We start from the raw sequence: 17,195 nt of genomic DNA, 5'->3' as shown, positions 1-17,195 counted from the left end.
GAGACTCTGGCACTCTCAATCCTCTCCAGCACGAGGACAGACCATTGCAAGCATCTCCCACCCAGCACCTCTCCTGCCTCTTTCTCACTACTTTTCCTCTCATCATCACCCAGGATGAGGAGGGATGAATTTTCCCTCTTTCTTCTACCCAGCACAGCAAGCCAAAGAACTAAAACAGACGTCTTCTCTACGCTGTGAAATGACCTCTAAGATCTCAGCCCCCCGGGTTTGGTTCTTGAGAGGCTAAATAGGAGCTAAAAATACTAGAGAATGTTTTCCTTCCCCAAAGCTTAATGTCAGGCTGTAAAAATCAAAAATGTCAGAAGCTGAACATTCTCTTATTCACATTGGATCATTTCTATTGACCCACCTTCAAGTTCACTGACTCTGTCATCTCCATGGAGCCTATTCAGTTTTCAAACTTTTGGCTATTGTATTTTTCACTTCTAAAATTTCCATTTGGCCCTTTTTTCCATTTAGCATCTTCTATTATTTTGCTGAGACTATCTTTCCACTCATTTCAAGAGGGTTTGCCCTTGTATCTTGGAACATTCTTACAGGTGCTGCTTTAAAGTCTTTGTCGGATACTTCAAACATCTGTGACCTCTTGGCTTTGGCATCGGTTGGTTCTTTTCCAATGAAATTAAGGTTTTCCTGGCTTCTTTATATGCTAAGTAATTTTGGATTCTTTTCCTGGATAATGTATTTGGATATTACAAGACTCTAGGATTTATTTCAAACCTGTGGGGAATGTTGATGTTCTTGTTTCAGCAGGGAAACCGCTTCATTTAGCAGACTCTGCTGGGTTCAGGCTGCAGGTTCTGACCAGTCCCCTGTTGCTGCGGTTTAAATATCAGTACCGTTCTCAAAGCCTCTGCAGTGCTGTTCAGATGTGACCCACGTGTGTGCCCCCCAGTGGACGGTCTGGGCGCTGGGCTATGGTTTATCCCGTGGGTCAGCTCTCAAAGTCTATGACATTCTCTCTCGAGTCAGATCCGTGCCTGTGTAGCTCTGGGGGAGCCCAGGGGTTCACGAACAGCTTTCTGAGGTTGCTTTCCTGAGCTCCTGCCCCTCCATGGTCTCTCCAATATTTTATGGTCCCCTGGGGCTGCTCTTTTTGGTCTCTAGCCAGAAAGGTGGGGCTTTATTTACCTCACTGCCACATGCTCGCTGCAAGTCAGCCCATGTCTGGGACCAAGCGATGGAAGAAAGAGTTAAAAAGAAAAAAAAGAAAAAAGCAACAAGGGTTTAGCCCACCCTGTTGGGACCTCAGCTCCTCCAATCAGAGAGGAGTTTGCCCTCCCTTAGGGCCTGGGCCCTTCACACCACCTCAGGATTGCTTAGGTACTGGGATGCAAGAGAACAGGGAAAAGGGGAAAAAACAAGGATTTTCCCACTCCCTCAGCATTAGGAGAGCCCCTTCTCACTCCTCGAACCTGAACCAAAGAGGTTCTCCTGAATCTTTCTCTGTGCTGATGCCGCCTTCCAGGTTTCAGGCTGCTCTGAGTCCAGGAAATGCCAGAGAGGGAAAAATGGGGGCTCAGCACCTGTTTAGGGGCACTTCAAATGCTGATCTTCTTCCCCAGCCCGCTTGCTACTATCAGATTCCTCGAATAACTGCTCCATGTACTCCATCCAGGCTTTCTAGCTGATTGCAGTGGGAGAGACAGGGTGGAACAGGTTTAGTTCATGTTGCCCAGAACCAGAACCCCTACAATGCAATCAGAGAGATCTTTCTAAAGCACAGATCTGGTCACGTCACTCCTTTGCTTGAAGTTCTCTAAAGCCCCCTGTCTTGTGCCCTCGAACCCCTTCATCTGTGATGCCATCCCCTGTAATCTCTCCAGCTTCCAGCCATTCCCACCTCCAACAAACTTCCAATCACCCCATGTTCTCTTTGAATATCTGCTCCAAAGCCACACTGCATGGCTGGCAGCTCCTAGTAGTGCACAGTGGCTTCCTGACCTCCTGGCCTTTGCACATGCTGCTCCCTTTTTTCCTGCTGCTTCCTCATGGTCTTAGTTGAGATGTTACCTTCTCTAGGAAACTGTTCCTTATCCACAGGATGGATCCACTTTCCCAACAAGGAGCTCCCATCACATTCTGTTACAGCACCTGATCTCTCAGAGCTACAATGATCTGCTTAACTACGTGTGCTCCCCACTGGACTGTGAGCACCTGGTAGGCAGGCACTGTGTTGTCACTAGTGTCTAATAGTGGGTCGGGCACATCAGAGGTTCTAATTAATATCTGAGGACTTGAACGGTGTCAGTATCAACAGTGCCCCTAACCTGCTGCCCCCTTGGTCAAGGCCCCTGATAACCACCTGCCATTTTCTTCTCTGTCAACAATATGCTCCACCTGGATCTTTAACTCTATCCCAGATCCTGGTTTGCATGTCTCCTGACCTCCACTGTCTGGACCCCCAGATTTTCAGCCTATCTTTAGACTCACGTGACTAAGGGCTGCTCCCTCAGATGACCACTCCTTGATCTCAGTCCATCTCTGTAGAATTGAATTGTATGAGTTCCGACAGTGCCCTGGGAAGTAGACTTCCTCCCCCAAACCTCTGCCTCCTTTGTCCGAGCTCCCAGTGACCACCAGATGCTGATCAAGTGGACCGTGATTTCCTGGTTCCCTTTACCACCCCACCCCATCTGTCTGCCTGGACCCACACTGCCCAAAAGAAATCTGACATACAAACCAGAGACAAAACTTTAAATTTCCTAATACACACTTTTGAAAAAGGAAAAAGAAACAGGTTAAGTTAATTTTAATAATATATTTCATTTAAGACAATATATACAAAATATTAGCATTTCAACGTGTAATTAATATTAAAACATTATTAGGAAGATACTCTACATTCTTGTTTTCATCCTAAAACTTCAGAATCTAGTCTGTATTTTATACTTGCAGCATCTGAATTTGAACTAACCTCATTCCTAGGGTGTAATGGCTACGTGTGGCCAGTGGGTACCATATCAGACAACACACGACTGGAGATTGTGTATTAATGTTAACAGAAATAGCTAAAACTTATAGTGTACTTACAACATTCCCAGCACTCTACTGACCCTCTAAGACTTTTCATGCGTTATCAGACTTAACCCTCACAGCAATCCCATAAGCTAGGGACTGTTACTAACCCCATGTTGCAAAAGAGGAAACAGTCTGACCGATTAAGCCCATGCAATTCAGTGGCAGAGCCAGGGCTAGAACCAGACTGGTGCACTTCAAGCCCATTACTGACCAGTCCTCGCACCGTCTCCTTACCTATGGAACCTTTAATTAAACATGGGATTTGCCGCCCTTCAGATGCCATACATTGAAAATACACATGAAAGCTAAAAGTGCTTTGGCTAACATAGCCAAAAAGTTTTGATGGGTAAATTCATATTTTGAAAGTCATCAGAACAGCCATATCCTTCCGGAAAACTCCTCCTGTGCCATGGCTGAAGAATGGTTCTGGGTTGAATCAATGACAGGCCCGGCAAAGAGTAACATTTATTATGTCCTCAAGCTTTGAGAGCTTCAAAAAGAATCAGTTTAGAGAAAGGTGGTTTTCAACAGATTTGACAGACAATTAAAATCAAGCTGGTTTTCTTTGTGGTCCCTTCATTCAGCAAACTCTGTGAGCTCTGGGGCCAGTGTTCTTAGCCTTCACACAGTGCGGGGATTTTAGCTGCTTTCTCACGTGCTGTTTTCAAAGACTTCTCCACGATGAACACAGGTGGTTTCCTTCTCTTGTCCTTGCTAACTGAGAGGGACACCCTCTTCGCAACAGGAAGCTGAGATCTGCTCTCCCCCTCGCCATATGGAATAAATATTATCTCCCAGTAACAGTCCTGGGTAATTAAACTTGTCTTTGTGCCACAACTTATCCTCTGGGAAATATTTACTCCTTTAACCTTCAGACTTCACATACAAAACATAGACTTCTTTTCTGTTTCAAGAGCCAGAAAATCAAGCAGTGACTTACACAAGTTAGAAGTTTATTTCTCACTCCCATAAACCTAAGCAGTCATAATCAGGGGGGCTTAGGTTTGTTTTATTTTGTGGCTTCATCCTCCTCCACTGATGGCTTCTGTCTCATGGTCCAAAATGGCTGTCCAGGTCCAGTTGTTTCATCACACTCCAGCCAGCAAGATAAGAGAAAGGGCAGGGAAGGAATAACAGCTTCTTTTAAGGACCCTTCCTGAAAGTTGTGTATACAGCTTATGCATAGACTGTATTGGCTAGAACTCAATCGCAAGGCCATCCAAGCCTCAGGGGAGGGTAAGAAATGGAATCTTTGCTCTGAGTGTCTGCAGCAGCAATGAGAATGTGCCTCTCCGATCTCTGACTGCGGGGAGTGTACCTGTGCAAGGGCCCCAGCTGCTACACCCTGAAATCCATCACCACATTTGCAGTGAGGCCATGCTTCCCACAGGCTGCTCCCAGCCAGTGGCTGAGCATCAGGAAGACTAAGGCAGGCTCCTTTCCGGAAGCCGTAAGACTTCTCCGACGGGCAGCATCAGCTTGAGAACTGTGTTAATCATCTATTGCTACATGACACATTACAGCAAAACTTAGTAGCTTTAAAACAACACACATCTATTATCTCACCGTCTCTGTAGGTCAGGGATCAGGAACAGTTTGCCTGGGTCCTCTGCATCAAGAGCTCTCACTGGCCAGCCAGGGCTGTGGTCCCATCTGAGGCCTAACAGGGAAAGCATCTGCTTCCAAGCTCAGCTCGCGATGGTTGTCAGGATTGAGCATCTCACGGATGGACCGAGGGCCTCAGTTCTTTCCTGGCTGTTGGCTGGAGGATGCTCTCAGTTCCTTGTTACATGAAATTTTCCAACATGGCAGTTTGCTTCATCAGAATTAGCAAGAGAGAGAGTCCAGTAAGATGGAAGTCACAGTCTTTCCTAAGCATCATGGAAAGAGACATGCCTCACGTTGTCATATTCTAGTCCTTAGAAGCTAGTCACCAGGTGTAGTCCACCCTCAAAGGAAAGGGGTTACGTAAGGGCATGGGTATCAGGAAGCAGAGGTCATCGGGTATCATCTCTGAAATCCGCCTATCCCAAGGATCCCAGCAGCTTTGCAGAACTTTCCTGAGAACTGCACTGGCGCCTAAGAGGCTGCACCCAGCCTGCCTGCCCTCCCCGTCTCCTGCACTTGGGGTCAGACCTGCATTGTGGTCTGGTTTCACTCCCCATCTTCTCTAATAGACATTCCCCCTAAACAATTCCTTACATGTTTCGTCTCTTCTTAGCATCTGCTTTTCAGAACACCCAGATTAACACAGTGGCCCCGGGCCGGCTAAGACTCTGTTGTTGAGGAAGAAGGGGAGAAAGACTCTGAGAAATCTCTGCCAATATCCTTAACACGGTTCTGAAATCAAACCCCTGTGGATCTCAGCACATTTGATATTAAAGGTAAAACACAACCTCCCCCCGAAAAATAAAATTTAAATAACTGGAAAAACTTATTTCTACCTCTGTCAATATATGTGTGCTGTGTGTACTACAATAACCCTTCAACTAACTCAAAATTTAAATTTCTAGAAAGATCCTAAGAATAAAACCAATATGAAATAAGGATAACAACTGATACCAAATCTTATATTTTTTATTGCATAAAGACGTGCTTTAGACTCAATAATTTTTTATGCTACAATTTTCACTTAAGTCCTTAATTTTTTACTGATTGTCCAAAATGGTTGGTAGATTAACCTAAATTTGCTAAGAAGTCAGCTTTGGAGAGCAGGCAGGAGGTCTTAGCAACTCAGAAAAGGGCTGAAGACTTACTTTAGACAAAGCTAACACTGAGTCAGAAGCTAGAATAAATTGCTTTGATAAAGTCTTTTCCCTATTGAGAACAATCCACCGTGTTTTTATTCATCATTCTTGTGTCGGCTTTATCGTCGTTGCTAATATTATATATATCAATAAACACTCTATCTAAAAAATAATTCTTCTCATTTCCGTTTTGCACCACAGAGAACTGGCAGAAAGAGGGAGAGTGGCATGAGTAACGTACAGTTTCCCTAGGAAGCCCATACTGTGTAGTTCACAAGTTTGGCCAGGAGGTGGCAGTAGTGACCAATGAGAAAATCCTGACGTTCTGCCTCTACCAGCTTTTCATTGTCCTGCGATGCTTCCTGGAGCTAATCTGATGCTTATGAAAGCGATTTCCTTCTTACAAAAACACCAGGCCCAAACAGAAACTAACCTCATCCTGCAGATAAAGAATGTTTGTGCCTTGCAAGGCTTGTCAAACTCTCTCAGCTACAGCCAAAACTTAAGTATTTTCCCAGCAGCGAAAGGCAGCTGCTCATTTGAGGAAGCGGAGTGGGCACACGCCCCCACACTGAAGGCCGCACCTTACCGGACCCGCCCTCTGGGTGCTGGGATGGCTGTAAAGGAGGAGGACCCAGCCAAGCAGCCAGACTCATCCCAGCTCCGGGAAGGCTGAGTACACTGAAGGATTCTGCAGGAAATGACAAGAAGCTGAAGAACTGTTCCGTTGAGGTAAGAGCTGTTCGCAAGTCCTGAGTCACTCAAACCAAGTCCTTTCCACCAGCAACACCCAATGTCTTTCTCACACAAACCCAGGTCTGACAGTCATTCCTGAGAGGGGTTTAATTGAAACGGCATTATTGCCACCCTTTAAACTACAGAATGTAGTGGGCTTGCTCTGACAGTGAAGGGTTCTGGAAGATCTGGGAATCCTAAGGAGTGAGACCTGACCCTGAGGGCAATGGGCACCATTCAAAGGGGTTAAGCAGGAGAGTAAGGTGGCTAACTGAATGTAGAAGGGCAATGAAAAGGAGAGAGTAGGAAGGTCTCACCAGTCAAATAGGCTTTCTATCCCCAAATCTCAGCAAGCAGCCATTTTTCCTGGATTTCTGAAAACACATTTTGAAGGATGCTGAGAAGTCTGGGAATGTGCTCTCAGTCTCCTTCCTCCACTGCATCTTTGGAGGGGACGTGGTCCCCATCTCCATATGGTCCCCAGGGAGACCAACGGTGGCAGAACAGCTTGTGGGCGGTGGCATCCTGGGGACTTGGCTTCAGGATTTGGAAAAGTAGCGTCAACTCCCCAAGCTCCGTCTCCTGCTGTGTTAAGGAGGGGTAATAGTGCTGGCCGCAGGCCTGTCTGGGGGTTAAATGAGATCATGTATGAACGTCCTAGGACGGCCCTGGAGCTAGAGGGAGCGCTGGAGAAACAGTAGGTGTCATAGGAAGAGACTTGACCTGGGAAACGGTCAGGAAATAAGGCAAACTCATCAGCAGATGCTGAGTGCGTCCTGAGGCTCATCATAGTCACCAATCCACAGAGACCCTGCACACACACACACACACACACACACACACACACACACAGGCGCCGAGTCCCTCCTCCTCTCCGTCTGCTTAGAGTCACTTCTTCACTTCAGCCAAGAGGCCCTGTAGGCTTTCCTTCTTCAGCTGCATGAAAATGCTTCCAGAGGGCCCACCCTGTGGTCCTCTCCCCTGAGATTCTGCGCCCCTGGGATGGCCCTGACTCTGGCTCGCTGTCCCGGACTTACCTGAGCAGGCCTCTGCTTTCACTGTGGCCAGAGAAAAGTCACCTGCTGGTTTCGATAAGGGTAACAGAAATGTTTGCCGATGTGGCATCAGAAACCTTGAGCCAGCCAGAGTTCCTGCGCTGTTTGAACCACGGGGAAGCGAAGGTGCCCTGCAGCGGTTAGGAAGAAGATGGGAGCTCGCAGCGGCCGCACAGGGAAACGCCACTGCAGATAAATACCACTTCCACACCTGTTAACGCCCGAGAATGAGCTCGCAGCAGCCCAGGTGGCCTGGCGGGTGAGCCCGGCGGGCCGCTGGCTCGCGCTGTCGGAGGCCCAGAGGATGCGCACTGTGGAGCCGCGCGGCGCGAGGGGGCGCGTTCCCGCTTCTGTTCCCAACGCCTTCACGTGCCAGACGTCGGGCACGGAATGTCGGCCTGGCTTCTGTGGGCGGCTGGAAGCTTCTGGTAAGAATCCCTACACAGGGGTTCTTACAGGAGCAGGGGGTTGGCGGCGGGGCCCAGCCTCTTCTAATGTAACCGGATTCCTTTAACAAAGCGTGCAGGCCGCGTCTGTGCCCCACACGCGGGTTTGAACGCTGGTTTGGAATGTGTTTTTGCATCAAAACCGCAAGGCTTGGGGCAGTGCGTTTGCAGGACTCCCCACAACCAGTTGAGCGCCCTCTAGGCCTTGCGCAGACAGCGGGAGCCAGGGCTAGGGTGGCAGGTCGGGGGACTGGACGCAGGTCCAGCGGGAGGAGAACGGCTGCGGAGGGCTGGGGACTGAGGCAGGCGCCGCAGAGGGGCGCAGAAGCGCCGGGAGATGAGGGAGGGTTTGGGGAGCTGCTTTAGGAGCTTGGACCTGACCCTCAGGACAACGGGCGCCATTAAAGGGTTTCAAGCAGGGGAGCCCCCTGATCAGAGAGACTGAAACCTTTCTGCCCATCAAGGTATTGGGACAGTGGGAGCAATCTCTGACCCCAGACCTGGAGCCCTAGCGGCTCCCGGACGGCAGGGAGGAGAGTGAACACGGAAGGAGGGACCTGGGCTCCCGCCACAGTGGGCAGGGAGGGGACACTGAGCATCTGGGCTTCAGTGAGGAGAGCGGGGGAGGGAGAGCAGCCGTTTGTTCGAAAAGCCAACAGGGCACCAAATCCCAGATCAGGGAGCTCGTTTCAGGTGGGAGCTCTGGTTAGTGCAGGTGCACGCAAATCGGGGGACGTCTGCATTCAGCTTTCTCGGAAATGGAGTTTCCTGCAAGCCTGGACACCGCTGTCGGCGCAGACATAATGACGGCGTGGCAGTGCCGGACTGAAACAACGGTGCAAAGTGGAAAGAATGGGTCTATTTTATGCGAGGCATTTGTTATCTCTAAAAGTGTGACAAATACCAAACTCCATTGCCCTTCAAGCCAGAATACATTGATTTCTCTTTATGCCCGGATATGAACTGCCTGAAACTTGAGGCTTGTGGGAAGTAATTTAAGGTTGAAATATTTTTATGATATAGCAGTGTTTTTCTAAAAGCAAAGATAGTATAAATAAATACACCTGCAGCAGCAATGATAAGGGTAAAATTTTCTATTTAAATATATTAAATAAATCCATGGGCCCCACCAAGAAAACTCAAGGACGCACATATGTGTCCCTCATCGTAAGTCAGTCACTGCTGGAGCCAACAGGCCAGGCTTTTGACCAGAACTGTTTTTATCAAAGCCACACCAACTTTGCACAACTGAGTTTTTGTTCTCCGGATTGCACATTTTATAATGTGAGCATTTTAATTTCACTTGCCTTTCATTGCTTTAGACAAATGCCAGGATTAACAAAAACTTAACCAAAAATATACCCAGAGAGAGAGCCTTACGATATTGAAACTCGTCCTCCCGAAAGCAAGAGAGTTTCTTAGCTAAATTACAAAGACATGGGCAGGCTTCCACACGATTTCAAAAACAGTTTAATGGCAAGATGGCTCACATATTTTTCCATGAATACATTAGAAACAGATTGATGACTATTGAAACATAAAACATAAACACTACTGTATTTCACGGAATCTAAACTAAATTGGTATAAGATGCGCTGTCAGTTAATGGAGCACTCAGAAAGGAGAAACGCTGACATCTAACTACGTGTGTCACAATGCTTTCTTGGCACTTTTTTTATTTTAAATGTATTAAAAGAGCTCTTTTAGATCTATTTGGACATGGAATTTTTTAAATCATATATCACTTTTCTGCATACACAAAAAGGGAAATATAGACTAAATAAATTGGTTAAGGTAGTAAAACATTTTCACAGTCAGAATTTACCTCTTTGAAATCGCTCTTCGATGCAGGACCTTTGAAATCCATGTTTTCCCACACACCTTTGTCCTGTGAGCCATCAGGAGCTCCCAGGAGAGTTTGGTAAGGCCGTATTTCTTTTCAAAGTGCTCCACAGTTGTCCTTGGGATTTTCCCCCAATCCTCACCCATTCTCTAAGCTCTGATGCTCATACAGTGGCAATGACAACTATGTCACACTGCTGCTTAGTTGACAGCGAGTGTAAGACATGGAGATTTCAAAACGGTTAAAGCATGAGAAAGTGTTCCTCCTAGAACCGAGGAAATGGCATGAAGCGGACTGAATGTCTGTGTCCCCCTCAAATTCACATGTTGAGATCCTACCCCCTCAAGGTGACGGTGCTAGGAGGTGGGGCCTTTGGGAGGTGAGTAGGTCCTGAGGTTGGATTAGTGCTCTTATAAAAGGGACCCCAGACAGCTCTCTCACCCTCTTTCTGCCATGTGAAAATACAACGAGAAGTCTGCAGCCCAGAAGAGGACCCTTGCCTGACCCTGCTGGCACCCTGATCTCAGACTTTCAGCCTCCAGACCTGTGAGAAATAAATTTCTGTTGTTTGTGAGCCAATAGGCTACGGTACTTTGTTATAGCAGCCTAAGACATAAGGTGACCCGAATTTAACATGTATTTTTGCTGTCTCGCACGTCCACGTCCCCCCACCCAGATGCAGGGGTGTGTGTGTGTGTAAAGATAACTTTTAGGGAAGGAGGAAAATCTGACATCCATAATAGAAAGTAGGAAAGACCACATTTGAAAATAACATGACAAACCCATGATTTGGGCTTGTGGCAGTCAACCCTCCAGAATGTCTCCAGCTAGTGGGCCGTGTGAGTCAGCAACGTGAGACCTACACTATGTGTGGTTAGGAAGGCGGGGGAGGCGGCAGAGGGGCGGGGTCAGGCACAGTGCTTTCTCATTTCACCTGCCCAGCGATGCTCATGTTATCCACGCTCTCTAAGCTCCACACCTCATCTGCAAAAAGGATAATTATAGTTCATGTCATATAGGGCTGTCATAAGGAGTAAATGAAGTAACCTAGGGAAACGCCGTTAATAAGTGCCAAACGCATTTTGGTCCCCCCCTCCCATTTATCCTTCTGTCGATGTACAGCCCCACACATCACTCCAAAGGCTGAAAATAAATTGGAACCACCATAAGAAAAACCAAAGTTGAAACATGGTTTTGTCTGTATTTCACTGAGATTCCTGAGTGGAGACGATGTCTCCTGAAAATCACGTTTTTTTCACCAACACAAAAAATAACATTGGGGTATTTTTTGTTGCATTCTACTACGAAAGGTGATCTTTTAAGGAAGCGTGCGTTAGCATGGCCAGTCTGTGGAGAAGTGGTTCTGTCCCGTCCCTTGGCACCCGTGGATGGAACAGAGAGCCTCCTCTCTGGCAGTGGCAAGTCCAGCCACGGTAGACAATTAGTGATGACACAGCACCATCCCGGCTCGGCTGGCTCTGAATGGTTTCTCCCCTCCCTTTCCTCAGGCACACCAACTGCGACAGGCTCCTGGCTGCGCCCACATAGAAGCCCCAGCACAGGGCATGCAAATGCAAACCTCTGCCTTCCAGGAAACTCAGCAAACCTTCTTTCCTGAGGTTGGTTCCAGTCAAAGGTGGGGCTCAACTGCAGCGGGCGGGAAGCCCAACACGCAATCCCAAACTCAGCGATGGCGTTCTTTCATGCCTTTGGGAGACTAATTATTCACTTCGCCTTGGTTCCCCATCCTTATAGTGAGAATAATATTCTTACCTCCTCCTCTACAAGTGTCTTCTGAGGACTAAGAATTTGGGAAACGTGGCTGTTTTGTAGCCTCTAATAGGTGCAACATAGAGGGAATGCTAAATACCACTATGGCATAATTGTGGGTGAACTTCCAGCCTGACCATTAGTAAACCATATTCCCAGGAGTCTAGTTTCTACCATTACTCAAGGCCATCATATAGACAGGGGATAATTCTCTCTCTCGTTCTCCCTCTCTCCTGTTTTTGGTCTGTGCAGCTTATTTCCTCTCTGCTTCTGGAAGCAGCACTCCTTTCCATTGGGCATCTGCACCTTCCTTGCCCTAACCAGAGCACCCCCATCCCATCCCACTCCTACCTGGGGATCCCAGGCAAAGACTCAGGACACAGGTCTGGCTAGTTATAAGAGTCCACCTGCCTTAGCCTGGGGTTCCCTGAAAGCAGAGTGTTCCATGCAGTAGCTTATTTGTAAGGAGAGTCTGGGGAGCAGGAGCGAGGAAAACAGGAAAAGTCAATACAAGGATATGTTATCAAGTTGGCCACCAAGGCGGGTGCCTGGAGAAAGACTTTCCTACGGCTTTTGAGAGCAACCTATAGAGTACATCTCAGAATCATCTGCCTGAGGGATGAGAGGGAGCAGCATTTATCCATTGGCTCCTGCCCCCTCCCTGACTGGCCCCTGTTTCCAGGATGAGCATATTTAAGTGTTGGGGGAGGTCCGGCAGCTGTCCCTCACCAGGGTTTAGAGAACTGCGATGGGAAGCTGGAGGCATCCCCAGCTGAGATGGATGAGGCACGTGTGCAACCCACAGAATCCTGACGGATGGAGTGTGGATTTAGCACCAAGCAGCCCTGCAGAGTAAGGAACATCATGAAAGGAAGGGCTCACCCCCATTGGAGAGGACATTCTGCAGTTGACAGCAATGGAGAAGGAGCCCCTTCAACTTGTTCTTGGAGGACGAGCGTTCAAACTTCTGATGTTTGTGATAAATTTTCTATGAACATATTAGACACTCAGGAAATCCCAAACAAAATCTTCTTTTAGTAGACATATTTATCTACATTGTACAAAAATGAAGGAGCTATTTCCTACTGTCTCTTTACTAGCCATTTCAACATTTTATATTGTGTGATCTGTAGAATACCAATTCAATGAGATGATTTATGAAAAAAGTGTGCCAGAGTCAAATAAATTTGACAAATACTGTACACTACCACATTTTTTTTGATTCGAACACTCATTTTTTCCAGTTCTTCAACATTTTTTAATTCAGAATTCATCTTATAATGAATGTGCAGTGTTTCATTACTTCCTGTTATGGGCTCAATTGTGTCCCCCAAAATTCCTATGTTGAAGGCCCAGTACGGCAGAATGTGACTATATTTGGAGAAAGTGCCCTTAAAGAGGTGATGAAATTAAAATGAGGTCCTTAGGTGGGTCCTAATACAATCTGACCTGTGTCCTTATAAGAAGAAATTTGGACACACAAAGAGATGTGTGTGCACAAAAGGGAAGACCGTGCGAGGACATGGAGAGAAGGCAGCCAGGTTCAAGCTAAGGAGAGATGCCTCGGGAAGAACCGAGCCGCCGTCACCTGGATCTTGGACTCCCGCCTCCGTGACTGTGAGAAAGTCAATTTCTATTGTTTAAGCTGCCCAGTCTATGGTACATTGTGATGGCAGCCCGAGCAGACTAAGACACTTCCGATAAAGCTGTTCTTAACCCAGTGACACTTTTAAAATGACAGCAGTTCAGAATGCAGGAAACACGATATATTTCAGGGAGATTCACAATGCACATTAACATATTAAATCATCTGAGAAAGCCTGCAGCTTCTTTACCTCCAGAACTTGTTCCCGTTGCTTAATCGCCATCCAGAAGCACGCTCTGGGTACCGCAGCACGGCAGCCTCTATAGGAAGCCTCAGGTGAGCTAACTTCCCTCTGATACCTGTTGGCAATGGATTCGAAGAGGAGGATTGGGAATGCCATTTCTCACAGGAGTCAAGGTCATTCACACGTGAGCAACCTGACACCTTCAACAAAAACTTCCACAAATTGAGGGTCAAGAACAATAAAAAAAAAACCTCAGTGATGGGGCCGTTAAGTTTGTGCGCTCTGCTTCCACGGCCTGGGGTGCACCAGTTTGGATCCTAGGTGCGGACCTACGCATTGCTCACCAAGCCATGCTGTGGGAGGCGTCCCACATATAAAGTAGAAGAAGATGGGCACGGATGTTAGCTCAGAGCCAGTCTTCCTCAGCAAAAAGATGGAGGATTGGCAGCAGATAGCACAGAGCTAATCTTCCTCAAAAAGCAAAAACAAAACCAAAACAGTGATAATCTATGCCCTGCTTATCTGGCATACATCACATTATGGAATATATAGGCAGCCGTCCCTTGCACATTTCCCATAGGCATGAATTTCAGTCACCCTGTGGTAACTGAAGTAAATAACACCAGTCCCCCAACAACACAGTTCCAATTTCAATTCCCACAGTGTATTAACTGTGAGTAATTCCATCAGGTCCAAACTCTGCTGCTTGCTCTTCAGGCCACAGATCACTACGTAAATTACAGATGTCATCATGATTGGGGACCAACCACGACACTTCCTTCAGAGTCTGTCGGTGACTGGTCACTGTGCCTCTGTTATCAGTTCACACACCGACAGCAAAGCGTGTAGTTGTCTGGCTTCCTTGTCTCCCAGTGATGAACCCACATGACACTTGACAGAAATGGAGAATCAAAAGAGAGAATTACACAATAAAGATGAAAGTGTAGCAAAGAAACAAAAGGTGATGACGCTGGAAGGGAAAGTCTAATCAGAAGTACATAGGGTTGTAGGGTAATAGTCGACTGTGGCAATATTGCGGCTGCTGTTGTTCAAGGGAGTCTAGACGTGCAGCCAGAGGGACTTCCGGGACGTATTGAAGTAAATGAGGAAAGCGGGGGTAACGAAAAGGATGAGGATGCTGGCAAAAAAGGGTCATGTTAAAGGAACTCTCGGAAATATTTCATGGCATTGAAAGTGCAAAGAATAAAAAGTTGGAAGCTGACCCAGATTTAGAAAGGAGTACGATAATTCACCAAGGTATAGAAGAGATGCTTGGTGCATACTGTAAGCTCTGCAATGAGAAGAAGGCAAGCACTGTTCAAAACTCTCAAAATTTTTTTCACAAAGAAATAAAACACTATTTCTCAATATTTCTAAGGTTCTAAATTATAGTATGTAAATAAATATTAGTTTCGTTATTTTTTCAATTTCCTTTTCTTGTGGTCCTACTCTTAATCATTCAGCAAATGTTATTGAACCTACCATGGTTGAGTTGTGTGAGGGACCCAAATACCAAGGCTACAAAAAATAATTACCTCTTTAAATTCAGAAAGATCCTTATCTGAAATAAACAGCAAAAATCAAGGATGTGCAGATGTTACACAAGAAAACAGGAAAAAAGCAGCATACGGAAAATAAGAAATCCCAAATTTTAACCAATAACCATCATGGCCGCATATAGCCTACACTAGGAGAGGCATCTGTGACACAAACTCCTCCTCAAAAGGATGAACCAGGTCTAGGAAAAGAGATTTTCCCAAGGCAAGTAGGGTTCTGTTCAAGGTCAACAGGCATCAGAGACAGAAGTGTATATGCCTGAAAATTATGAGAATTCTCTTTTCCTGCCATCAAGAAGTTAAACAGAAAAATGTGTACCTAGATGGCTTTTAGGGGAAGGGAGGAAGGAAAGAGAATGGGACCCATTTCCTTCCTTAATCAAAAAGAACAAAAGTTTTAAATGAAACAATGAGAAGATGCTATCATTATCAGACACTCTGTGTGTGTGTTGGCTGTTAGTACCAGCATGGCCTGGAGCTCTGCGGACCACAAAGTTACTTCCCACCTCCTTGTAACACCTCTTGTATGAACATTGCTGAAAACATTAGTGGCAGTACTGATGTGTGTTGGTGTGTGTGTGTGTGTGTGTGTGTGTGTGTGCATGAATGAGTGTATGTCCCAATGGAACCCAACACAGGCTGCTTGAGGACAATCCATTTCCATTCCCCTCAGAGTGCCCAAGGAAAGTCTCATTAGTTGGGAGAGTGAAAGAGAAAGGAGCAGACAGAAGAAAAATTTTCCTTTCGCTTCGTCTTCACTCTACTCCTAAATACAGGTGACTTTGGAGTTGAATACCCTAACACACTATTTCCTAACCTTCACTCAGTTGACACAGACCTGTGACCCTGTGGAGAAGCACACACCTTTACCCTCACCCCATAGAGAAATAGACCCTTCACAACCCACCCCTACAACCCCACCTACTCTATTTCTGCAAACACACACATTCAACTGTCCTTGTTCCTCTCTTCACCATGGTTACCGGAGCTTCCACCCTCAACTTCCTTAAACCAAAAATTGGCAAAGAGCCCAAGGAAGTGAATATCCTCCCAATGAACCAACATTTTGCTCTGCACTGTTTGGATAACAGTACCCTAACAGAATACCTGGAAGTTACAGAATATACTCATTAAACATAGTTACCAGTTAACAAGCCCTTGACATGTCTTGGGAATCCCAACGGAGAGTTTTCTGGGGACAGAGGGCCAGGTCGGTGCCTAGGTCCTGCTTGGGAATAAGATTTCATTTCAGAGACCACTTGCTTCATTACATAAGCATGTTTCAAGGACTGAATCAGGCCCCTGGGAAAAACACTGTCGTTAATGTGTGACATCTGTCTTGGGCGTGGAAGGGGAGTATTACATATTTGCCATCCGAAATGGGGCGCATTCTCAGGCATTGTCTCACTCAGTCCTCACAGCTTCCTGGACAATAAATACCAGTCTCATTCCATAAACAAGGCATCTGAAGGGAGGGGTGCCTTGTGTCTGGGAGATGGGGCCACCTCTAAAGAACGGCTTTGGCTTTAGGACTCCCCATCAGCCTGGCTGAAACTTTCTTAGACCGTAGATGCCCTTCCTTCTCTCTGCCCTCCAATGGGGCTACACCAGCATCTCATCCAAGGGTTCTCCCAGTCTCCCCTGCAAGGCACCTGGTGCCCCTTGGGAGCTCCCCACCTCTTCTCTCCGCTCCTAGGTGATGACTACAGGTAAGTCCAGCATAACCTGGTTGGCGATGTGCTGCACCTGATAGGAAGGAGACAAATTACACACCAAAGTTGCTGCAAGAATTAGCTGTATTGACTTGCATGCGTTAGGGGAGCCCTCCTGGGACTGGATTTTGAGGGATCTCCATCAGGGAGCCATAATGTAAGAATGGAGAAAGCAGGAATGCAGTAACTCAAGGGCAACTTTTCCAGAGTCAAGATTTAACATTCTGGCAGGGACCCGAGGGGCTGGACAAGTCTCTGCTGGAGAAATCAATGGGTAATCCTGGGTGAAGTAAAGACACTGGAGCTCCCCTGGTGGGTGGCTGAGGAAATGAAGAGGCAGTGGGAATTCTGTAATGAGTATATTAGGTGAGGCAGAAGACCCACCAAAGCATGATGCTCCACAGGAGGCCCAGAGGACACACCTTTACCAAGGCCATTGGGATGCGCTAGTAAGGGAGCA

At 46.8% G+C, this 17,195-nt stretch overlaps 1 long non-coding RNA gene across 2 annotated transcripts in view; it reads right to left on the bottom strand.

Annotated features, from left to right (window-relative positions):
* Positions 1–17,195, bottom strand: part of LOC106832095 (uncharacterized) — a 68,786-nt gene that overhangs the window by 9,536 nt on the left and 42,055 nt on the right. Inside the window, exons 3-4 of one of the 2 annotated variants that reach the window (XR_011505233.1) lie at positions 13,474–13,582; positions 9,479–10,852 (exon numbers count right to left, since the gene is read on the bottom strand). This is a non-coding gene — a long non-coding RNA (uncharacterized lncRNA). Of the gene's footprint in view, positions 1–9,478; positions 10,853–13,473; positions 13,583–17,195 lie in introns of those variants that run through there. The other variant, XR_011505232.1, reaches the window with a different exon arrangement.

The sequence above is a fragment of the Equus asinus genome, chromosome 8 (assembly GCF_041296235.1).
Source record: "Equus asinus isolate D_3611 breed Donkey chromosome 8, EquAss-T2T_v2, whole genome shotgun sequence".
NCBI lineage: Eukaryota > Metazoa > Chordata > Mammalia > Perissodactyla > Equidae > Equus > Equus asinus.
This window is presented reverse-complemented; position numbering and strand designations above follow the sequence as displayed.